The 24779-nt window shown below is 43.5% G+C and overlaps 1 long non-coding RNA gene across 1 annotated transcript in view; it reads left to right on the top strand.

Moving 5' to 3' along the window:
* LOC139818572 (uncharacterized) overlaps window positions 1–24779 on the top strand; it is a 42419-nt gene that overhangs the window by 8646 nt on the left and 8994 nt on the right. Inside the window, exon 2 of the long non-coding RNA XR_011733448.1 lies at window positions 18103–18379. This is a non-coding gene — a long non-coding RNA (uncharacterized lncRNA). The remainder of the gene's footprint in view (window positions 1–18102; window positions 18380–24779) is intronic.

The following is a 24779-nucleotide window of genomic DNA, read 5'->3' as shown; positions in this document are numbered from 1 at the left end:
ATTGCATCATTACATGGTTTAATTAATTGCAGTAAAATTCGTAATTACGAAAACAAAAATAATGCAGCAGGTCTGAGTAGGTATTGGAAAAAATCTTAATTATTTAATAACTTACGTAGAAAGCTGAATGAACGATTTGTTGAGTAAGACGACGATCAAGCACTTTTAAACAATAAACCGTATACGACAGAAACATAGTGGGTGTACAATAAAAATTTGGAACCTTTTAGCCATTACCATTGGCCCGTCAAGAGCAGACAAATTTGGGGAATTTGCGAGACGGACGACGAACTGCCGGGCAATTTCGCGTCCGCGTACGAACGGGGCACGAGGGCTGTTTTCGGACCTATATAGATCTCAGCTTCGAGAGAACAAGAGAGAGGGCGAGAGAAAGGGAAAGAGAGACGAACGGAGAGCGGAGTTCAGGGTCGAGGCATACAGGTGGTCCATAACATAACAGTCGCTGCGTTTTATCCGGCAGTAAACTGGCGGCAGGCGCACTCCGGCTCTATGATTTAATACCCCAAACCCTTCTCTCCTCTCTGCGCGACCACCCCCTTACGACCGCCCCTCTTCGGTCGACTACCCTCTCCTCCCGGGTATGCTGGCACCCTGCCCCCCGCCCCCCTCGATCTCCCGATTCTGCCCTCTCGACATTGCATCCGCGTGCTTGCACTAACCTAGTGCCGCGGAATGGCATTATCAGCCGGATGCTTCTATGACTGCATGCGGGTTAAATGGCATCGCGACGGGAAGCCCGAAGGGCACTCTAATTTTGTCGATCTGTCACCAGCCAGCGAAAGTGCTCGTCCGTGGAGTTGATACGAAGTAAAATCGTATCGTAATGAAGAACAGCGAAAACTGAACACGCAAAACATTGTGTCTTTAAAGTTGCTAAGATAAAGTTGTGATTGAAAAAATAATTGGTCTTAAAAGTCAAGAATAAATTAAACCAATTTTTATCTATACAAAAATATAATTGATATTATGACGATGGAGTTTTTTCTAGCATCTCTTTCTTAAAAAGCTTAACCGAAAAAACATTCACTTGTTAATGATCGAGTTTTTTCTTGACGTCACAAATTCATTGATTCTGTCGTTGATGTCATTTAGATTATTAGCACATTTAGATATTATGACAGATTACTCCCTGATGATGATCAACATTCGTGACGAGTTATGACACTCTCGCATCGGTCGATTTAATTACCTTATTAGCCTCGCGCGTGGCCCGACTACAAAAACCAATTTCTCCTTCGACCGACATAAATCAAAATGAAGTCGGAGAACGACTTGAGACTCTGCTCAACGATTCTAAACTAACGCGATATCTCTCCTATCGACAACTCGCTTATACTTTGTGTTCACGCCTGTATACAGAGACACAAGGCATCAGAGACATTTTGCAGTGGGTAAGCCGCATAACTCGAAGCTCGACCACCGCAGAGGCTCCGTAACTCTGTTAATTCATATCCGGAAAGTTGCTCGTGATGAGGGTGGGAATGGTGGATAGAAGAGGGGTGGCGGAGCAGCTCGGGGGAGAGAGTCGGAGATGGGCGGAAGACGAGGCGGTACGAGAGGGGTCGCAGATGGTAGGTGGTTGGGTCGACTGGATGGGCAGAAAGAGAGAAAGAGAGGGCTGGCTCAGCCGGCACGGTCGCTCGGGGGTGGACGAAGTTAGAGGAAAGGGGCGTAGGGGTTGGTTTCCTTGCCTGGCATCGAGGAATCGATACGCCGCTGGGAACCTAGCGCCACCAACGCCTCCGACGCCCTACGTCATTGCACCCCAACGACCGAACCCACCCCCGCCCCGGTCCGCTCCGCTCCGCTTCGCTCTTCTATAGCTTGCCGCCTTTCTCCGCTACAGCTCGTTCAACTTCCAACCCATAACCCACCTATGAGGTCTTCGAGATGCGCAAACTTCATTGCTCTTACGCGCGTCCTTCATTCGCGAAATGCCCCGGAATTGCCTAAATTACGTACGGAGAACGTGCGCGAACACTCGAAGCGAGACACGAAGACGCGAATTACGCCGAGATAATTTTATGGAAAATTATCATAGATTATCGGTTCTGCAGCCGCAACGTGTTTCAAGAACAGTTGTGATGAATTTTTATCTACTATAGAGAAAGTTATATTTTAGATAAATCGAATTCAATTAAACATGAAATCATATGTTGTATTAGTCCAATACACAATCCGATAAAATCAATAAATATCTTTTTTATTTTTTATTTCTTCATATCTTTTATATCAAATCCAAATGCATAATAAGCTAAAAATAGTATACTCAAACAATTTTGGAGTTAAGAGCTGTTTCATTATGGATTAAAATATTTATAGAAATATCTTTTTATTGATTTGTCTTTCTATATACACAACATATGACATAACACACGCATAGTATCTTATCTTCGAAATTTAATATACGAATATACAAGTTCATCGGAATTTCAAGCAGCTAGTTTTTTGCACGCTATAAAATTATATTTTATAGCGCGCAAAATACATCGAGGAGAAACTAAAGTCGAGTCGTCGCATTAACATCACGTTCGGAATTTTGAATGCCTTGCGGCATAACAGCGGCAGCATCTTGTGTCGGGGAGTACTTATTAATTTATGCAATTGCGTGCATCATTGGACGTGCAAGATAGTTACGTGCAGTCGGGTACTTCCTCGCATGCAATTTTAAAATCCATCGAGAGCCAGAAGGATCTCTCGGCTTAGGATAACCCAGAGAGAAAGAAAGATGAACGGAGACGAAGGGAGAGAACGGCGGAAAGAGAAACAAAGGTAGAAGGAGCGAAAGAGAGAGAGAGAGAGAGAGAGGACCAAGTTAAAGAGACATCGAAATGACACGGCGAGCTAAACTTCTGGCACTTCTCGATGCTAATGCCGCATTCGCGAGCGTGGTAAACGTCAAGGCTTTACGAGAACTTGATGTCCCTTGTGGATTTTGTAACCGCGAGTCGCGACTTTGCCTCTCTCAGTTATTCAAATTGTATTCGTCCGTCCTGTCTGGCCTGCGATGCTCCCGTTATTCTTTCCGCTTCGCTTCGCATTTCGTGAAATCCCCGCCATCAGCGAAAGATGACACGACACGGCGGGGATGCGAGAAGATAAATTCCAGGTTTGGGATAATTCCCGATCTGATCGGAACTTTAATCGCGTTTGGTTGTCGAATTAACGTCGCGCGCAGCGGCATTGGCAATAGTGAATGAAAGCGTGAAATATTCACCGAGGTTTCGTCATTACGAGATTAACGTCGGAGCGTGTAATTAAAAAATATTTGCTTCGTGCCGCAATTTTGTGTACCCGATATAATCACGCGAGGATAATGATTTAACGCACGGCGAGTCTAGTGATAGCGCGTATCATCGATTTATTCGGTCACTTTTATTGGATCGATCGGGCAGTGCCTCGTTAATTAGAAACTACTGCGTATCGGATGGAATCAAGCCGCGTATTAGCTATCGCGCGCGCGAATCGACGTGCCGGCGATGCGGATTAATTAATGTACGGACGCGCGATTTAATTTCACTTGCGCTATCGGCTCGCTTGACGCGCGAGAAATTTCTCCCAAATTCGGCTTTCATTCGCGCTAATACAATCCGCATTGACGGTGTGTCAGGCCGAAATAAATATTTATAATGAACGTAAAATGAACGCGCGGGAGTCCCCGGAGTCGATTTGAATGCGAGGATGAAACTTGTTTATGGATTTACGAGCCACTACAATCTACAATCGTGATGCCGGACCGAAGTTGAGAACCGTCCCACTCACGAGCGTAAGAGACGAATTGGTTCACGAACCTCGGCCGGTACGGTTTGGCTTTGACCCAGTCGTAAAAGTAATGGAACGCAATACCGCGGACCGCCGACTAAATAGCATGTAATAGCAAGAGGTAGCCACCGCGAGTAAAACATCTCCCAATGTCAACCGCGTCATCGTAAGCCAGTAAACAACAGGGAATCGCTAATTAATACCTTGTTTCCGTCACAATTTGTTTTACGCTCGACCGTCTCGACGTTACGACAATCGCGTGACAACTCCATTTATACAGCATGGTAGAATAACGATTGTCAAGTCACGTCCTCAAACGAGTTTTACGCTATATGCATACGATATCATTTACGGCCTACGCGATACCGGTAATTAGATAAACAATTGAAACGTCTGTGAAATCGAAGTAATCGTGTAGAGCCGACATGTAACAGAAAAAATTTATAGCACTTAAATTTATTACAAAATTTTTAGCCCAAGTCAAGTAAGATTATCGAGTTCGTTAATCGTAGGATTATTCCTACCGTCCGCTTTTCTTGTCTATCACTCTCATTTTCTTCTATTTGATAGAATATCCGGATCAGGAAATAATTGTTCAGTAATTCCGCATAATGTCCCGGTCATATGAGATTTCATTAGTAATCATTCGAGCTCCTTTTATGTCCTTCTCACAGTCCTATAACGGCAGCCTCGCATTTCTCATTTATACGGCAAACGCCCACCGTGTCCTATTGACCGGCGATTTCGAGAACACCTGGTCTTTTTGGCGTATTACGTCACGGTCACCTTTTTTCAATTTCTACAAATAGAACTGTACTTCAACAATTCTTCTCATATATACATTCTATTCTTATGTCAAAAACTTAGAAAAAATGAAAGAGACATAATGGCTGTAATATACCAATAATCCATTTGCGTTTACAGATATATTGTAGATTTCTGTTTTTCCCGCGTAACACCATGTTTTGTAAAAAATGTATCTACTATTTTTCCCCGTCATCATCACGCCAGGATTGATCAAGACATCACACTTATCCGAAACGAAAAAAAAAAATATTTAAAAACCAATCGTCAAAGAGCGAAATACGCAATTCGTCCGTCTCGCCGAGCCATCCGTTATAACGACATCGACAGACGCGCGAGAGTGGAAAGATCGGTCGTCGAAACGGCAAATCGATATGTCGTCGATACGACATGACGGGCGTGTATTGTCAAGCCGAAAACGGTACATACGCACGCACGCACGCACATTCGCCACGTTCGCATACGTACGCACGTGCGTTCACGCCAATTTTGCAGCGTCCGCAAGCGCACCCTCGTTATTCGCTCGTACCTACTTTGTATGTATGTAGTGCACGTACGTACGTATGTACGTGCGCGGGCGCGCGCGCGCGCGGTTGGTGGCATACATCATTGTGCGACTAATTTCCGTGATAAATATTTTACGGGCGGCCATTACGCGGGGATCCGCGTGTTCGCGCGATATAAACTATGGATGTGACTGCGGTGACGGCTGCATCGTCCGCGGGGAGGGTAAATAGTATCCACGAAGGGACACGGTACCCGCGACGACGCAATAGGGTGTAAAGGGAAAAGCCTGATGCCCGTAAAATTCATCCATTCGTAGCATGGCGATGTGTCTTGAACGATAGTGTGTTCGTTAACCCCAAAGCACTAGTATATGTCAATATAACATATTTCGCATGAAAATAGCATGTAGTTTTTAAATTTTTAATGTGACATAAAAAAAGAAAGGTAAAAATATAGAAGAAATAATTATATCGCTAATAAATGTTAAGATAAAACTCGTTTACTATCAATTCATCAAATCATAAGTATTTCACAGTATTTTATGCGTTTTTTTCATTACAGTGTTTAGATTAGCTCGTTTACAACATTTCTTTCAGAGTATCGCTGGCGGAATTAATTTTGAATTGAATGGAATCTTGATGCATAAATATACCGATAAAAATCCAATACTATTTTTAAATAGCGGCCCTCTTCATTGACAATGCCTCGCTTGGATCTTATCCAAGCGGAAGGCGGATCAAAGGTGACCACGAACGGTTCACCTCGAGACATACCGACGACAGGTGAATTCACGCATAATGCTGAATGAGAAGTGACTAAAAAGGTGCCGGGCCCGTATGCGCGTCGTTAAGCGTGTGCCTATCGCCTCTTAAAAAGGCTGGGCATTCAAGGCGGGATTACCGCGACGAATCATTGACTATTCAGGTGTTCGTCCTGCGAGCAGGTGGTATCTCGACTTGGCGTCTGCGACACATGCGCGCCGAAAGGGTGCCGAACCAAGAAAGCCCACGTCCAAGTGTATTTTAGAGAATTGCTCGTTCAAATTTCATTTAGGCAATGAAATTGTCTCTTGCGCCTATCGCGCTCGCTCGGCGCGCCGCAATGGTGCCGTAGGCGTCGCCACGCGGCCGTCTAATTATGTGACGACGCTCGTATGATGACCGAATAATGTCCAGTTAAATTAGACCGACAGTTGACTCGGTCGGGCAACCGAATCGTTCCTAAAAACAGTCGGCGGTTCATATATGCGCGCGATTGTCGCGAAAGAAATTTGTTAAGTATACTGCGACGGAATAAAACGAGTAAAAAAGTAACATGCGAGTCTAACACTCGCTGAGTGTTATACCATTGCGGACATGTCGCGGCATCAAAGCGAAATCAAATTTATGCCCCGGCCGTCCGGGAAGTCCCTAACGAAACTTAAATTAGCTCGACTTAGCGGAGAATTTGGGAAGCGGCCGGGCTTGAAAATTTACGTCGCCGAAAGTGAGTCGACGACGCGGAAGGAAGGCAGAAATAATGCGGTGCTGCGTACCGCGGAAATCATTTTTCCACCCCGTCAAATTTAATGTGCTGCTTACTGTTTAAGAGCGATAGCGTATACGAGTAGTCATCGGGGAGAAAATCGAAAAAAACGGTTGGAAAAGATTTATTAATAGCACGCGGAAACTGAAGAAAACAAAAACGCATACCTAGAAAAGTGAGCGAAAAAGAAAAACGAAGTGATTGTACGAAACTATAAAGAAGATTCACGCAATTGGATGAAACAATAATTGAGTTTTTATCGTGCACGTACGCAATCGAGTGGCAAAGCATCTCCTTTCATTTCTATGGCTAATATTATTAGCGCGTATTTTTGGGCGTATTCTGCCTATAGATAGAAAGATTTTATCAATTTTCTAACAAGACGAGTACAGCATACTTTAACTAAAACTCATCATTAAAACATGTTTCTGTATTAGTGATATATCTTTAATATTCATTAAATTTTTAATATTTATTATCGCGATCAAACACTGATATTCATCCGATATAAAAAATCGTGTCTAGACAAGCTAAGCAGCCATTCATCATAATACAAACGAGTAATAGTTAGCGAATGAATAAAATAATGTAACAGAGAAGAAAAATAGAGTGGCAGCCAGTTTTGTCTCTTCATCTTTCCTTCATCCATTTTCATCTCCTTTCTTCGATCACTATCGATTCACGTGGGTGTGTAATTGCCAATCTTATCAAGAATCGTTGAACTTGACTTCACAATAAGAAATCCACGGACGGATTTGTGTCACGAACGTGAGAAAATGTCGCTCTAACTTGATCGCGAATCTTGACAGCTGTCACAAAAGTTCATAGCGTTCGGCGAGACACTTGTGGGCGAGATCGAACGCAAAAAAGCGTGACGCGAATGATGATTAAACGGCGGTCTCGTAAAATGCATGCGTGACATTACGCCGGCCATCGTTACACGATGGGGTCAAGTGAATAATCACAGCACATAACTTCGACAATCGCATTTAATTAATCTAGGCGTGAAACGTTTCATGTTTTTTTTTCACCTCAGATACGGATTTATTACGATACCGATCGATAACGCGTACTAGCCACGTGCGACCGATTAAAGTTAACTGTTAAGCATCGCATGTCTTTATGACGCGAACGAGGAGGCGATGCGGAATTTCATCGCCGGGCAAAAAGTGACTTCGCAACATCGTAATGTATTCCGGTGCGGTGCGGAGAAAACGAGTTTCCAAGCAAGTTACTCCCTGTCGATGCGCGCGGACTATAACGGGGTTGAGCGATATTAAATATGGGCCTCGGGGAGGAAGCCCCGAAGTCGCACCTGCGGGTGGCTTCATCCCCTGGGACATCGGCCGGTTCGGTTGGCAAAGCAGGGATTACTCGTGCTAAGAGGACGTGCAGGGCTTCGCGCCTCATCGTCTGGAAAATGGCTTACTGCTTACATTTACCTACCACTTGCACCCTCTGGCCGTATATCTGACGACACTCTATATACACATCCCTCCTTTTTTTGCGATTCTCAAGATACCTTTGTCGCGTATTACGCTAAAGGTATAAATAGATTCTCTATACTTGATCCGAAAGAGATAATAAAAAACAGATGTACATTTATGAAAATCTGACTTAAAAAAACGACATTTTTAAATTTAACATCCGCAACATAACCGTAGTGATTCGATATCAATGATAAAGAGCATTTAGTTTTACGAATGAAAATAAATTATATTTCGAATGAATATCGCAGATGAACTATTTTGATGATCCTATTAATAGAAACCGAATCGAAACTCAATAAATGTTCATTCATGAAGCGGAACACGAACCAGAATAAAGTAATTCGCAAGCTATAGCGGTGCATTAATAATTCCAAACTGGTCTTTATTATCCCAATAAAAATACACCGCGGATGTTCCACTGAAACGACGTTTCTCGCGATGCTTTAAGTCGATATAGGAGAACGCGAGACGATATCTAGACAGGTGCCAACGTGTTTACGAATGCACGGCCATCGAGGAACAACAAATTATAAGTTTATTGCTAACGATGTGTCTGCTATTACGTAATATCGGGACATCCTCGGAGCGCCAACTGAGAGCGGGAGAGTGATTTATGCGCCTTCGGATATAAGGAAGAGGGACGGAAGTGCGGAGTATTGGGCTTCCTATTCCCGCAGGAAGAGCTATCCGGAGGAGCTGCCCCTTAACTCCACTCGAGTTGGCTTCACCACCCCGCGTTACAACCCCGGGCGAGTTCACTTACACCCCGTGAACGAGCCCACGGACACACGCGGACGCGACGCCGAAATCGTTCCTTCCGTCTCCTTCCACGAATAGACGACCATTACCGTGTGTGCTTCATAAAGCTTGGCCACTTCACCGCTCGAGCGGAGCATTAAAGCGTCGATCGTCTCCCCTTAAAGCTTCCTCCCGCTTCCCGCGTTCTCGGTAGGAGTTGAGAATTTCGGTTAGTGTATATGTAAGGAAAGAGATTCGGGCGTTCCTTCCGGAATGGAAGAATCGACTGTTTTATGCTCGAACGTCTGCTCTTAAGAGTTCTCCATGGAATTTTAGACGATCTCAAGGCAACATAAAAATTCTTGTGTAAGATTGCACTCGAAGTGCAATCCGGCAAGAATATTTACGCATTATTTTAAAATTAAAAAATCGCTTTGAAAGCTATCGAATGAAATTCTTCGATCAACCATTCTTACAATCCGTCATTTATCTCTCTTTCTCCTTCCGATAAATAAATTTCGATTAAAAAATGCAATTTGAATCTATTTTTTACGCTGTAAAGTCAACCTTAACTTATCACAGGGCGACTACAATGCTCGTCCCTACGCAATGATATCCGAAATCTATAATGGCGCGCGAGTCTTTACCCCATGAGGCTGACTAGTTCACCGTGGGAGACGTAGGTAGATCGCGTGGGGTCGGTGTTCCGCGATAATATGTAAATATTCCGTTATCTCCGGCGACGCGGCCCCAACCAAGTTTTCGGACCGGGTGCAAGCGGCGACCGGTGGGGTTCGGAGCGATTATTCGAAGCGCGTAGTAACTCGTGCAATTACGCGGCTTACGACAAATCGATAGCTTTTAATTACACTCGGGAATATTTACGGGATTTCAACAGTCGCCCTTTCAGCCGCAGTACAATCCAGTAAATTTTTTTATGTTCTTCACGAAGCACAATATAAACTCTGTTGAGCGAGTACCACACTGATTCAATATTTTTAATTATCATTCACGTCATTTTATTTGTCGAAATAATATCTCGCACTTATCCAACGTGTTAAAGATTCTAAAAATGATAATAGGACACGACTCTAGAATACCTTTCATCGCAACATATATATACATAAATTGCCTTCTTAAAATCTTGTAATTTACGTTCGTTTAGTATGTAGTAAAAAAATAAAAATTATGTCAAATTAAATCATATTGTTCGCATTTATCCATTTAAAAAACTGAGATAAATTTTTACACTGTTCGCGTAAAGATAACTTTACTAGACGTAAAAAAGAAACAGAGCGATGTAAAATATAATCTATATCTCGAGTTGTAGGTACATACATCATGATCGAAACATATTTTTGACGCAATAATAAGTATTATTTTAATCGAGTACACATACATTCTCATAATATCGCCTATACTCAAATATTCTGATATTGCAGTCGAGAAAAACGACGTTATCGAATGAATCCGTTAAGATATTTATTCGACATGTATGTAATTAAGATTTTAACGGAGCACAAAGTGGAAACGATAGAAAGACTAGCCGGTCGGTCGTGTGCTTAACGAAGATGCACCCCGAAGAGGAAGCGAAAGAAGCCGGAGATACGGTAGCGGCGTTCATCGTCGGAAGCTGCTCCTTTCTCCGCAGAAATGCGGTGGAAGAAGGAGCGGGGAAAATGATTAGTTATTAAAATGCCGATAATTATATATAATCAAGCATCGGGGAGTGTCCTACGCATACATTTACGTGGATGCATGTCGAACTCTAGAAAAGCGACTCTCTCTTTCTCACTCTCCCGACATTCGTCCGCCTTTCTTTTGCTTCCACGATGGTTGCTCGCTCGCTGGTCGATGGTTGGTGCAAAACGGTAGGACGAGCAAGATAGCGGGAGCGAGAAGTAGCGAAAGGGCCGTTAAAACGAAAGGGACGGAAGATACACGCGCATTATAAAAAGCCTCTAATAACTGTTATCCACGATCTCAGCAAGCCAGCAGAAGCACCGAACGACGGAGGCGAGAAAGAGAGGGAGAAAGAGTGGAAGTTGCTACTCTAGTAGGCGGATCGCGGTAGGTAAATGGTTCCAACGACGAATCGAAGACCTACGCGATTTGATAGTTGTAAATTATCGAAATATAATACTATATCAGAGTCCATGTGAAAAGAATCTAAGATGGATTAAATAAAATGGCAAAATCTCTCGATCAGACAGCTACGACAAATAATTTTTGTAGAAAACATAGAACTCACTAGATGTTAAATATACAACTTTTACAATCGCACGAGTTCAATCAAATGTCATGAATTAGCAGTTAAAATCGATATCGTCTAAATCAGTAAACGAAACGGAATTAATATCATAGTTCACCGCTAGAGTTATTCGTGGTAGCGAGAGGCAAACTGAAGTAAGCTAGCCTCAATAAGTTCATTCGATCAAACGATAAGTACATGATTAGAATATATCACGCCGACTATATATTGCCATGCGCTTATATTACTCCAAAATTAGGAAAACGGTTTATAATAAAAGACGCGCATTAATTATTTCACGTGTCTTCTCCATTCAATATACTTCCACACTACCCGTCCGTTTCGATCAAAATCTAAGAAATCAAAGTGCATTCTGCACAAGAAATAAAGTTCGTATTAATTTAAATTCAATAATTAATACGTTAATATTTTAATAGCCTTATGTCTTACAGCTAATATTTTGGTGTAACTTATAAAGTTTAGTAAAGTTCTACGAATATAAAGATATAATATGAATAGGCAAGATAATCGTCGATCTTCCTATACTTTTGCATAAAACGCACGAGCAATATTTCGCGATGGAGCGAGGTAAGGAAGATATGTGCGATCGCGATCAATGGAACCGCGGTAGGTGGAGTCTAAATGCGTGCGGATATATGATAACAGCGCGAATCCTGTGAATGGAGGGGCATCTCTCTCTCGAGGAACCGCGTCAATGAGCCGCGGCCATCAAACTGCTCAGACTCGTATCGCTACTACAGTGGGCCTTGATGATTTACAGCGCGTCGCACGACGAGAGTTCAACCGAGCGAGGTCAAATCGTGCGCCATCCATATACGTCCAGCATTTACATCGCTCACTCTCGTCAAGTCCGTCAACGAAATTACATACCGAAATAGACTATCGTGAATCTGCTACCATCGACGCATTCATGAAGACTGTTAACGTTATACGGCTCTATAACTTTCAAGCACATTTTTAAAAAATTACGTAAAGACACACGATTGAATCATTTCTAAATCACGTAGCATGACTATTGTCATTCGTGCAACCACCGCAGCGTAGAACGTGATAATTCTTAACGCGTTCAAACGCTTGGGTAATAATTTCCGTTTGTACTTAGGAAGTTGCTGCCTATTTCGAGCGATGAGATACCGATTGCGCCTGGCGTATATTAATTTTCTCCGATGTATTATAATAACGGGAGCTCCAGCTCATTGTGCAGCCTCCGTCCACAGGCTTGCCGTGTAACGATCGTCCGACCGAGATAACCGCCGTGCCATCCGCGTCCGTGCCAACGTCCTCTAATTACGCGGAAATTAATTATAAGCGCATTACAGCTCGATACTCCTTTTTTTTCTCTCATTCGGCTTCGTGTTTTTCCCCGAGCGTTCTTCGGACGCAAAGCGATATTGCGAATAACGCCGGTGTAGCGGATCGAGTATATTTCCATCGATATTTTATTTCTTTTATTTTTCTACTTAAAATTAACTATATACCTATTTCTTATATAAATAATCGCATCCAGCTGTAATCGACCGATAGTTGTATGTATAGTTGGCAAAATATTAACTTGCATCAGTTTACACAATCGGCGATCAAAATTCTCGTCGAATTACCAATTGTGCGACAGCTGAACGAAGAAAACGGAACGATCGTTAATAAACGAGCAGAGTGGCAAAGATCCAGCGGAGATCGTTGTGCAACCGGAAGCAACGCGGAGAAGACTTTCATACTCGCAAAGATAAATTGACTGGCGCGAAACCAGTTTGTGCATCTCCGGACGCGATAAGTTGTGTACAGCGACGCAACGCAATCGCAATCTTTAATTGTTCATTCATTATGCACTCTCACGAGGCAGCAACTGCCCCGTCATAGACGAGCCAAACTCTTTTCCTCTCGCGCGAGCGGGATCTCGATTGACCTTCGATCTTCGACACACGGCAAAAGACCGTGATTCATGCATGCGTGTAAAACGCATATCTCGCGAGTCGCATGGCATCGCGGTGTGTATTCGCAGATATCCGTACGCGCCTGCAGAATGCGGGTATTGCCTGACGTGATCGTTATTAGCGAAGGTGTGTTTTTGTTGATCTTTCCTAACGGTTTTTTGCTTATCGATATATCCGCCAATTTTCACACAGGGTATACGTGATACGGGTATTTAACGAGTATCGCAATACACCGGCTGCAGATATCATGTACGATAATAAAAAATGTCAGTGGTCACTACCTTTCTTGCATACTTTCAGAATATATTTTTGCCTATCTGCGAGAGACAGCATATGAAATTGTTGTATTTGAACCATTTTCATTTTTATGGCTTTCATACTATAATCGTGTTTTTTTTAGTAATTTGATAAATTACTAATTTTACTAATTTTACTAATAATTTAATTTTACTAATAGAAGAAACAAGGAATTAAACACACTATTGGTCATACCTTTGCGCGCTTTATCTTCGTCTAGCATTCCTCAGGCCTATATTTCTCCGTTCGGTCGCGCGGAGATCCAGAATCTAAAACCGTCGTGCATTCACAGAGCAGACCGCAGACGACGTACAGAAAGCAACGGAGAAAGAACAAAAGAGAGATGAAAGGAGACGGACGAACTTTCGACGGAAAGACAGACAGCGAACGGAGCAGCGGCGAGCGAGAGAGGTAGAGATTGTGCCAAGATAGGTCGACCGCCGCCGTCAAAACTGGTAGGCCTTGAGGAATTATGCGAACTATTCTTGCCAGTTTGTCCGCCGTGAATTTACGAACGGCGTGATGACGCGCAGCAGCCGCCAAGTCCTACCCTGGGCGTGACCGAACGAGAGGGATCGAGATAGATCCTCAGAGATTATCCATCCTGCCCACGTCTCAGAGGATCGACTGTTCTCTGTCTCCTTGTGGTGTAAACACTTCCCGAGAAACTGGCATAAATTAAAGCGATCCTTAATTTATGCGCACACGCGCGGTGATATTAAAAAAAGTATCAATCGGTCGGCTTTTGGATAAGTTGACAAAAAAATTTGAAATACTGTCAAGAATGTCGATTCAATCGCGGGTATAAATTCAATGCGTTCCGACACTCCGATAATTTTTAAGTCACGCTCGAGTATCCTTCACCGCGTTCCACGATGCGCACGAATAACTGATTAACTAATAACGCGAGCACCGACTAAACCTCAATCACTTCGCAGTTACGATCGATTACCCTTTACCTTCCTTACCGCGGTAGCGACGATGAGAATCAATTACCGTCCTTTCGCTACCCACGAACCCATTTCCTGTTCGCGATGAGCGAGAAACCTCTTCTACCCGCGAGACGATTTATCTGCGATAATCACCGCGAGTCTCCGCGGGATCTATTTACGAACGATGCAAGGCGAGAAAGAAACCTTATCCCACAGTGTTCTCTTTTGCTTCTCATATACGTTTCATATTGCGCAATGCAGTCTGACGAGCGCAGGATAAATGACTGGCGCTCCTCCGCGACTGCATACATATGTGTACAGGAATACGTGTTCGGATTTCTCTCGTCGTAGAGCGTATTTCCCGGGAGACGGCGTGTCATCTTCGTCCCTTTACGTTGTTAAACGAATCATCTGGGAACGAAAAAATCGGTCGGGGCGATCGCACCCGGGGACCTCCGTGGGAGTACATCTCCGGCGCGCGTTCACTTGCCACTCGACGATTTGCATCGAACATTACGTCAGCGAACCGATTTATCAGGCAGAGAACGGAAAGTCCCTGATACGATCAGCAAACTCGACACTGTGTCGTTTCGGGTATCTTTGTAGGTGTATGTTCGATGTTTAAGAATTTAATACCTGACCAATCGCTTATAGTTTTTTTAATCCGGATTTTTAATATTTTATAAACATTCTATAATAAAAAGATATGTGAAAGAGAAAGAGAGAGAGAGAGAGAGAGAGAGAGAGAGAGAGAGAAATAATATATGTACATAATATGTACATCGCGATTTGCATTGTTTGGAGACTGAAATAGCGAAGAAACAGATTCTATTTTTAAAGATTCAAATTATTCGTAGATGCGATATGATATACATTAAAATGTTCAAGAAAAAACTAACAATGGTAAGGAAAGTATATCCAGAGAGTATACCACCGCGTGAATTATAAAACGTGTTCGGTGGATACGCGACTCATTCTGCCTTATGAATTCCTTCGTCTTCCAACTCTCAGTTCTCCACCATTGACTCTCTCAGTCAGTCCTTTACAATGCATCGCTAAGCGAACACGCGCCTTGCCAGATGGTCAAAGCGCAATGTGCCGTTTGCATCGTGCGCGAGTGCTGAGAATTTGAATGAAATTTCGATACACGAAGGAATTCGAGTCGCCAAACCGGTGGCCTTGAGAAGCGCAGTCGTCGGCAAATAAGATTGATGATGTGAAATCTCTTTCGCGCGCCGTAGCGTTGCCGAACTGCAGAATGCGATCTTTTTAAACGAATTATGTACTATGTACAACAATCCATAAAAACCCGAATAAATGATTTCAAGACGTAAACACGAAAATACGTACGTGAGATGAGCATGACAAAATACAGAAGTTGATTCACGAGGATTTTCGCGAGTTGCGAGCGAGCAGATAAACGCATAGATATTAAACGACGAATTCTTGACACAGATCGCGATTTCCATTCTTATAATAATTATCTCTTACCGGTCACTCGAACGATATCTCCCTCGCCGTCGCGAAAAACCAAAATTTCTTTTTCCGTTCCTCTTCTGTCAGTCTCGCGTGAGACCTTAAGATGAGATCGTGCCCGTTGCAATTATATCCCCCTTCACCCGCCTCACAGCTCCATCTTTTTTTCTCTCCTTCTCTCCTTTTCTGCCGCTATCGAGGCTATCGAGGTGTCGTGCCGAAGTGGCCACGTAGCGCGCGTCCGGATAGCAATTCCCTATTCCGCGCGCAGCCGATCGTCGACAAAGAGAAACGGCTCATGAAATATTACGCGACACGGAAATATATGCCCGCGCACGCAGCTCCTTCCTTTGATCAGGACCCGAGAAAATCGCCCGTTCCAGTCCCATGGGGCAAGATGGACCGCGAACTCGGCGCGATGCAACGTTATATCGTTTCAATATCCTCTTTCCGCCGGCCGGACCTCCGCTCGGATCTTCGCACACCTTCCCTCGGCTCCGTGCCATTTCCATCCCTTATCTCGCCCTCTTTCGTTTCACCACGGTCCGGTCATACCTTATGTATGACACACCGCTTCGTCGTCCGAACGAGACGAACTCGTTTGGTATTCGGCACTGACCACCACTCGCCACTTTCGTTGCGGATCTGGCTCTGTCCAGGGACCTCGCGTAGGCAGCGTATACGTGGTCCATGCTCTCTTCCGATCCAGCGATACGTATTCGTGACGCGCATAAAGAAAATTCCCCGTAATAGCTTCACAGAGACAACTAAAATACGGAGCCGTAAAAATACGAACCGATGAAAGCGAAGCGTTATCGAGACACATATGCGCAAGTTCGACTAAATGCAAATTTTAATAAAATAATTATCTCACAGTTCGTATGGAATAAGCGTATCTTCTTGTGCCTGTCGCGATCGCTTCAGGAAAGATAATGCGACAGACGGAGCAACGTACACCATCCACCCACTGCCTGCCTGTCTCGCTATGGAAATAATAGCGCGGCCTTGTGTAAACAAGTATGTAGTCGTACACTGTAAAAAAAAGCCAGCGTCGCGCGCGGCTTGCTGTGTACCAGTCAGTCCGTTGCCGCGACAAAACATTTTAACGTATTCTGAAACGTAGGTATATAATTATAATAGATATACGTCGAATATATTCTTTAATCGTTTGCAATTCGGAAACGATTGCACCTTCCACATTTTTATACTACAATCTTTTAGTCTCATCAATCTTCGGAATACACTGTCAAAATATTGTACGGTAGTTGTGAGTTCGATACAAAAAGACAGCTCGTACACAACTTCTTGCACCATAAATCCTTTTTTATTTGCGGTCACAAAAAAACCGCAGTTCGAGAAGCGCAGTCGTTCACGACGCCGTATAATCCAATAAGACGGCGAGTTGTGTTACAAAAGGCGCCGAATCAAAATCCGTTTCACTTTATGAACTATCAAAGCGGCTCGCGCGTCGTTTTAGCTTATGTATTGGAATCCGAGAGCACTTTAAACCGAACGACCGACCGACCGACCGACCGCGCAGACCGTGTGGGACAAGTCGGCAGAAACAAGAGGAACGCGCAAGTGCCACGTTACACACCTGTGCGAAGTATAACGCACGCACGCACGAATGCATAAACACGCACGACGGAAGTGCGCTCTTTTCTTCTCTCGGCGGGTAAATAAAACAAAACTCGATCGATTCGATACACGACGAGTATACCGGAAAGGTGGGTGGGAAGGCGATGGTGAACTACGAAGAACCGCGGTATATACAGGGAGGGCATTCGCCTCCCCATAAATCACATTAATAAACTGCACTACCTTGCGACTGGCTGCACACATCCTATCCAGGATGTCGGATAAGACTTTCTCCCACCTTCGCGCGCAAACGGCTATTCTCACTGAATATGCTTATTCCTCCCTCTCCTATTCTTCCATTTCGCTCTGATCCCATTTCTTTCTCTCCTCATTCGACAGTCTGATGTCTTGATCGCACTTCATTCTCTTCGCGGCCGCGCACTTAAATTATGACGTCTGCTTAATTGTAAGATATCAAGATAAGACAATCGCGAAATTGCTTTACGACCTCAACTTGGCGCGAGATCCACCCGCCGTATTATTATGTATCCGAGAAGGCGAGAAGCCGTACAGAGAAAAATCAGGATCCTTACAAAACGAATTGCTTTAGAGTAATAGCATATTTGTAGAGAACTTTTGACAGATTTATAATTTTTCACATATGATAAAGAATAAAAGAGAGAGAGAGAGAGAGAGAGAGAGAGAGAGAGAGAAACAGCGAATGTTCAACTCTTTTTTACGTCTCCTTCATTTCTCATATTTTGTTACAGAAATCTAAAACGTGGATCTACCGCTCTCTACCAAGACAAGATGAGAAGTTGAATAATCTTCCATCGCGAATTACGCGGGCACTTGTCCGAATTCGCACAAGTCATCGCGCGCAATGCCCAGTCTCCTCGGGAAGTGGATTAAGTGGCCGGCCGCCGCGCGCGTATAGAATGAAGCGATGCATCTCTCGGCGCCCGATGCTGTCAGCCAGCGTAACGAAAGAAGAGACGCGCCCTGGACCAACCTGAGAATTGCCAACGGGATAAGAAGAAAAAGAAGGTAAGATCACGAGCACGCAGCGAGAAGAGCCCGATGGGCACGATAGTTCCTCAAAGACGGATGGCGAGCCGGTCGCGATCGCCCAAAGTTATGCGTCCGTTCTTGCGTTGGACCGGCCGAAGCCTGTTACCGGCTTATTGTATCCTTGTAATCGCGAACTCGCGAATACCGCGAGGTAAAAGAGGAGGATTGGCGCGGAGGAGCGCGTTGGATGAAGAAGAGAGTCAATTTCCTCCCTCGTATAAGATACGTGCGAAAATGCCGTGCGGCCGCCGAAGCTCCGATCTTCAAATATGCCCAATTAGCAACGGACTGACATAATAAGTAGATAAACAACTCCGGAGTCTCTTTCGCGGTGAGATCACAGGCGTGAGTTTTTTCCGCGCGATCAGCGGTGGAACGCGTACGAATCCGATCCCGGCTTCCACGTTCCCTCTTCTCCTCCTGTTTTCAACTTTCTTGCTCGCGCGTCCTCGCCGGCGAGTGATAGCACTTTACGGTCGATTTAGTCACCTTCTCGTCGAGAGCGTTCTGGTTTTTCGGTATCGCGTGTCGTGCCGGTTGCCGATTGGCTGCCATTTCGTCACTGAATCCCGTTGGTTGCTGCGCTGATGATCATCGGTTGTCTTTCGCGGCAAGAAGTCGAGAAGAACATCGCGCAATTTTTAGTATAACAAAGTAACATTTCGAAAAATTATGAGTCATCCAGCACTGGATGACAATTACTGGCTCACAATTTTTCGAAATATTAAAAAATATTGCTTCCTTGTTAAATACAAAATTACAATTAATTCTTATCTGTTATTGCCTAAAAATATCTTGATATAACTTGATATGTTGTAGTTATAACTATTTTTAAAATAAAGAAATAACACGATGCATCTATGAGAGACGTGACGATTATCCGTTTCGTGTTTCTATCTAATATAATTGATTCTTTAACGATCTTCAGTCGGAACGATTGGAAAATAATGACAATAACATCATATAAAATAATATTTTCTTCTTTAAAGATCTTAAGTGCATGTTATCGCTCATCGTGAATAGTTTGAAGAATAATTGAAGAATTATATAATAATTGTTACGACAAAAACAGCGTGCAACAACGTTTAGGATAAACGTTTAAATAAATTAAAAAATAATTTCTTAATTCAAGGATGCATCATCGACGAGCGTTGTGGTCACGCTTAATTGCACGATGCAGATAAAGTCATTACGCGTAATCCGTTCCGGCGTATATCGACGAGAAGCTCGATCGCGTCTCATCGTTTCGACGGTTCCGGCATGACGTGAATTTTAATGCCGGTGACGTCGCGGCGCCCCTATATTCATGTAATGCGGACACAGATTTAATAATGGAATGGTTAGTGGATTTCGTGCTAACGCGTTGCAATTTTTGGGAGAAGCGCCCCGAAGAGAGAGGACCGGAATAGAGAAGAACACGTCGGGCGACAACTCTGGCGAATACGACGTCCCCGGAACGCGGATGAGTACGTGAGTGGCATGTGTAAAAGGGCGAAGAAGGGCGGTTGGGGCACCCTACGAAGAATACCCTTCGCGAGCACGTAATCTATTTGTCGGGCGACCGCAAGACCGTGCGACGTTACAGAATCGTCTGACTTCGAAGAGACACGCCGTGAAAATGTGAAACCGATGCAACGAGCTCGCAAAGACGGAAGGAAACGGTGTCTCGTGGTGCAAACCGCGAAAAAAAATCTATTCTCGCCGTTAGATAAGAGAAGAGAGCTTCGGGAATTCGAGACATTCGAGACGACACGAAAGAAGCTTCGCTTGAATAGGTCTGAGAAGAGACCGCTGTTAGAGATAAATTCCGAGGGATCGGGCGCAATATGTATGTAAAGGAAAATCCTAGGGGGCACAGCCGCGATCGACATTAACCGGCTCGTAGCCATTTCGAGATGGTGTAAAACCGAAAGTAACACTAACGTAAATGTCGTATTTCTGGTCGTAAGAAATTCTATCTTCGAATGTGCGCGGGCATTTACGGTTTTGTACTTGAGCCACCATCGCCATTGAGAAAGTCGAAACCGAGCTGAAACGACTCGCCATAACAACGTGAGAGACTTTTATCGTCACGCGTGCAGATCCATGCAAATGTTCATCACGCATATTATACTTAAAAAGCCACTGGCGATATTTGGTGCTATAATGCATTTCGCGCCGTCTATCCTCGCGAACGAAGGGGAGCGGCAAAAGGAAGAGAGACAAGAGTCACCGAGTGAACTTGTAAAACTTCCGAAAGTAGCATTTAATTTTAATCAGCGCCACGAGGACCATCAAGATGGTATCCGTTCAAGCACGTCGTCGACCGTCCGAATGGATTCCTGGCGCTATCGTGTCGCCCTCGGGTTCTTATTCTCGTCAATTCGTGGAATAACGGGCCATAAAAGGCGTCGAATTCGGGGCCGAAGACGTGCTAAAGTTTGGGGCCCGATCGACGGCGACGGGTCGCGCTGAAAAGTACCCGGGACGAATGGATCTCGGCGGGGCCCGAGAGATCCGATGGATAGAGCCGCTCGCAGGCCGCGCGAATGGCTTGCGGAACCAGCTCGTGCATATGCATATGCGAGCAACGCGGATTTGCATTCTAATTGTCGGACGATCTGACAAACGTGCCATTACGACTCCGTTCGAATATCCGCGCGATAGCGGCTGAGGAGACTTCTGCATCACGGAACGAGGTGCCAAAGAGTCCTCGGAACGGCCGAGAACGGTCAATAATCGAAAAAGTAAGGGTCTCTTATCTTATCCATCCCGGTCGGTCTTGCGAAGGCAATAGCGTCTCCGATGCGTCCGTTTAATACGCACAAGTATACGTGTTATCGCGCAGGAAATGGACACAAGGATGCGGGCGTTCTGACAACGCGCCGGCCGGTCGTTACGAATCTAGTTATACCGAATTAATTCAAACAGCGACCGACACATTTTATATCAACCATCTCCCACGAAACCATATCTGTTTCATTAATGCATATTATGATCAGACAGATGCCAAGATGACTGTGATAGAAAGAGAGAAAGAAAGAGAGAAAAAGGACGAAATTAATGCTTATTTTAAAATGATAGGAGACCATCGCGTAAAATATAAACGATATAAAGAGATGGCGAGCAAATCGAGACAACATCTACGCACAAATCGTTTTATCTTATCGTCGGACCTTCCCCAAAATTGCCACTGTTACGTCAGATCCAATCGGCCTTAGTATCCAATAAGTATAAACACACGCCGTTAATCGCATCTTGCCCCTAAAATTTAATTCCAACCTTTCACGGCTACTACCGAATTTTTTAATTAACCGCCCATCCGTGCTTGATTTACCGCCGCGCTCAATTTGAGCCGCTTGTAATACACGCCGTTCATAATCATATTTTTATAAGGATGCACAGTACGAAATTAATTTCCCTCGGACACGACGCGTCGGCACAAAATTAATTTCATGCGAATCGTCGAACGCGAACGCATGTATTAAATTAGTATACTCCTCCTTCAATTTCCCTTACGTTCGCTTATCTAACATCGTATAACGCGGAGTAGGTACACATATGCTTAATGAGGAGTGTTCTTATCCTCGTCAGAATTTCGAAGCAATTAGTCCTGATACTGTTAGCCACGTACAGAAGTGCGATAACGTCCGTAAGCGAGCTAAATCATCTTCCATTTTCATATTAACATTTTTCTTTCGGCCTATCTACATTATTACAAAGTATTAAATTATACGCGAGTCTCGTAACGCGACGGGAATCATAGATCGACGTTACCCTGACGTCTATCTACGATATCTATAGATGATCGTTCGAGTACCGTTCGATTAATGCACACGCTTCAGCGATCTGCCTAGCCACCGTGTACCCTATCCATAAGAGGCTCCTTGCCATGAGCGTTAATGAATAGTTCAAGTCACGATTAGTAATTACACTTTAAACGTCGCGGTGATGCCCGATCGGTGGCGAGTATTTCATGTACACTTCTTATCGCGCAGTGTCGTCGAAAGATTCCTTTTTGTGTACTCTAGGACGAAGGAGGCAAAGCCGAGAAGCACAATGCCGAACATTATGCGTGCAGCGACTCTGATGCGCGAGTTAAAAATTAACTTCAGCTTCCTCTCGCGCGTTCTATCCTCGTGTCTCTCTCTTTCTCCTCGGTCATATTTTTCTTCCTCGATCGCGCTTCTCTCCGTCCATTTCGTCGGCTCGCCCTGCACGTGTGCGCGATCGTAAAAAAATGCAACTAATTAACGACTAAAAAGTGGGGCCATCGGAAAGTTTTTTGCTCGCGACCGCGAGAAAAGGTCCGACTGAACTGGATGAGCCTAACCGTGCTATCGCGCCTTCTTCGTTTCACTTCTTCAATAACCGTCGGTTGGCTGGCGAGTGGATCACCGCTCAAAAAGTGGAGCACATTCTCTTACGATGAGACCGTCTACGCTTTCGTTTCAGTATACATTCCATCAAATTTGTATGAATCAAATAATAAGTAAATAATATTGTCTATACACGCAATAAATATCCGAAATACGTTTTTCATTTTTCAATAAACATGATTGCGTTATTTAAATTAAATTGGTAACAGTGTTTATATATCGCCAACGTCATAAATTTTATGAAGGCTTAACGATTAATCGGTAATACTATTATTACATGCCATTGACATAATTTGGTTTGATTGGATGGCACTAAAGTACTAATGAGAAGGCTGTAACGATATCTATCATTCCATAGAGATTGATTATATGAGTTTTTGTGCTTAGCTAAAGGATTAATGATAGTTGCATGAGTTGTTAAAGACTACCTGTAGAAAGATGAGAGCAATTCGTTCAAGATTATTATTATTCATACGTCGTTTATCCTCCGCGTTTCTTATTATTTGATATTATTAACAGTCGCCATGTCGTTATTCGATTATGCCGTAGCAAAAGCAATACAAAATATCAATATATACGGATATATTATTCTTGGGGAATCATCACATTTTATCATCTATGCATTAAAAACTGTTTTAAAAACTACTGGAGTGAGTACAGCATATAACGAGTGTAAAATACACACAACATGTGTAGTATAATTAATGTACGTAACGTTGAGAAAAGACATTAGCTCGAGAAAAGGCAGGCGTAAATTGGCATTTTCAAAGGTTTGATAAATCTCAAATTAATTATACGTGCATTGCAATGTTCGAGTAGAACGAGCAACTTGTTTACAAAATATTGCGTAAAAGAAAAAGAAAGGATCGTTTAACGACGTTAATGCGGTTAACGACAGATCTTCAGAAAGCTCGATCTCGTCGAGCGCCATCCGCGCGATCCGCCTCGCTTGCAATCTAATTAATCTAATTAAGCCGAAGCGCCTCGTTACTGCGGCGCGCGCCGCACGCACAAGAGGGAATTAAGAAGAAATGTAAGAGAGTGGCTATTGCGCTCGTAACAGATCGGTAACGCAAGATCGTCTCACCGATCCTCGTCGTTCAGACCGTGTCGCCGACAGCCGACAAGATCCATTAAGAGGATTATTATCGAATCGAGCAATCGCCGCTCTTCCTCTCTTACGTACCTAGTTTAAAATATTTTTTTTCTGCGGCCCGCAAATATTATGCTCGCAATGTGTTCAAATTTAATCGCGCTTAATTTATTCTGCCAAGTAGAGCAGGTGACGAAGTAAAAGCGGCTGAAATTAAATCACGCAAATTTGGAAAACATTTTTACATTTATGGATTTCACGTGCGATGTTTAATTTTAATTTCACCTCTTCACATCCCGGAATTTCATATTAACCATTTTTAATTATGTCCGTGACCGTATCACATGTGTGCTCACATGTGCATGTAATTATGTTTCGTGTCAGCATTGGTAATCTCACGACACGCACGTAAACATTATGAGCGATTACGACAATCGACGAGTTTTTTTTTCCCTCAAATTCCAGGAATGATTACGGAAACGTGGGTTTTTCTCGAGTAAAAACTGCTAATCTAACAAATCGCTTCATTAATTATGATAATTAATCCGCACGCAACCGATACGAGCAGGAGATTTCTACATACCTCAGACAAGATGGAACTATTCTGTTACGCTTACCGATAATACCTGTCTTGGTGAGAGATAGATTCACTTACCCATTGCATCTGAAACAAAAATAGAAATACTAATTTTTAGTACAGGTCAGTTAAAACAGATATACATATAGTGCTAATTAAAGAATTAAATTAGAAGAGAATACTCTCTACGTTACTATTACCAATACTTAAATTTAAATATCCACGCTCTTTTATTCATCTTGTATAAGATCACGGAGGTCAATTACTTCCAATTTTTTATTTAAAGAAGCCAAAATTAAATAAAATTAAATATAAAATTGAAGCAATTAAATATATACACATTTTCAT

Source organism: Temnothorax longispinosus, chromosome 9 (assembly GCF_030848805.1).
Source record: "Temnothorax longispinosus isolate EJ_2023e chromosome 9, Tlon_JGU_v1, whole genome shotgun sequence".
In the NCBI taxonomy this organism is placed as follows: Eukaryota; Metazoa; Arthropoda; class Insecta; order Hymenoptera; family Formicidae; genus Temnothorax; species Temnothorax longispinosus.
The sequence above is the reverse complement of the archived record's forward strand: the minus strand, read 5'-3'. Positions and strand labels throughout refer to the sequence as shown.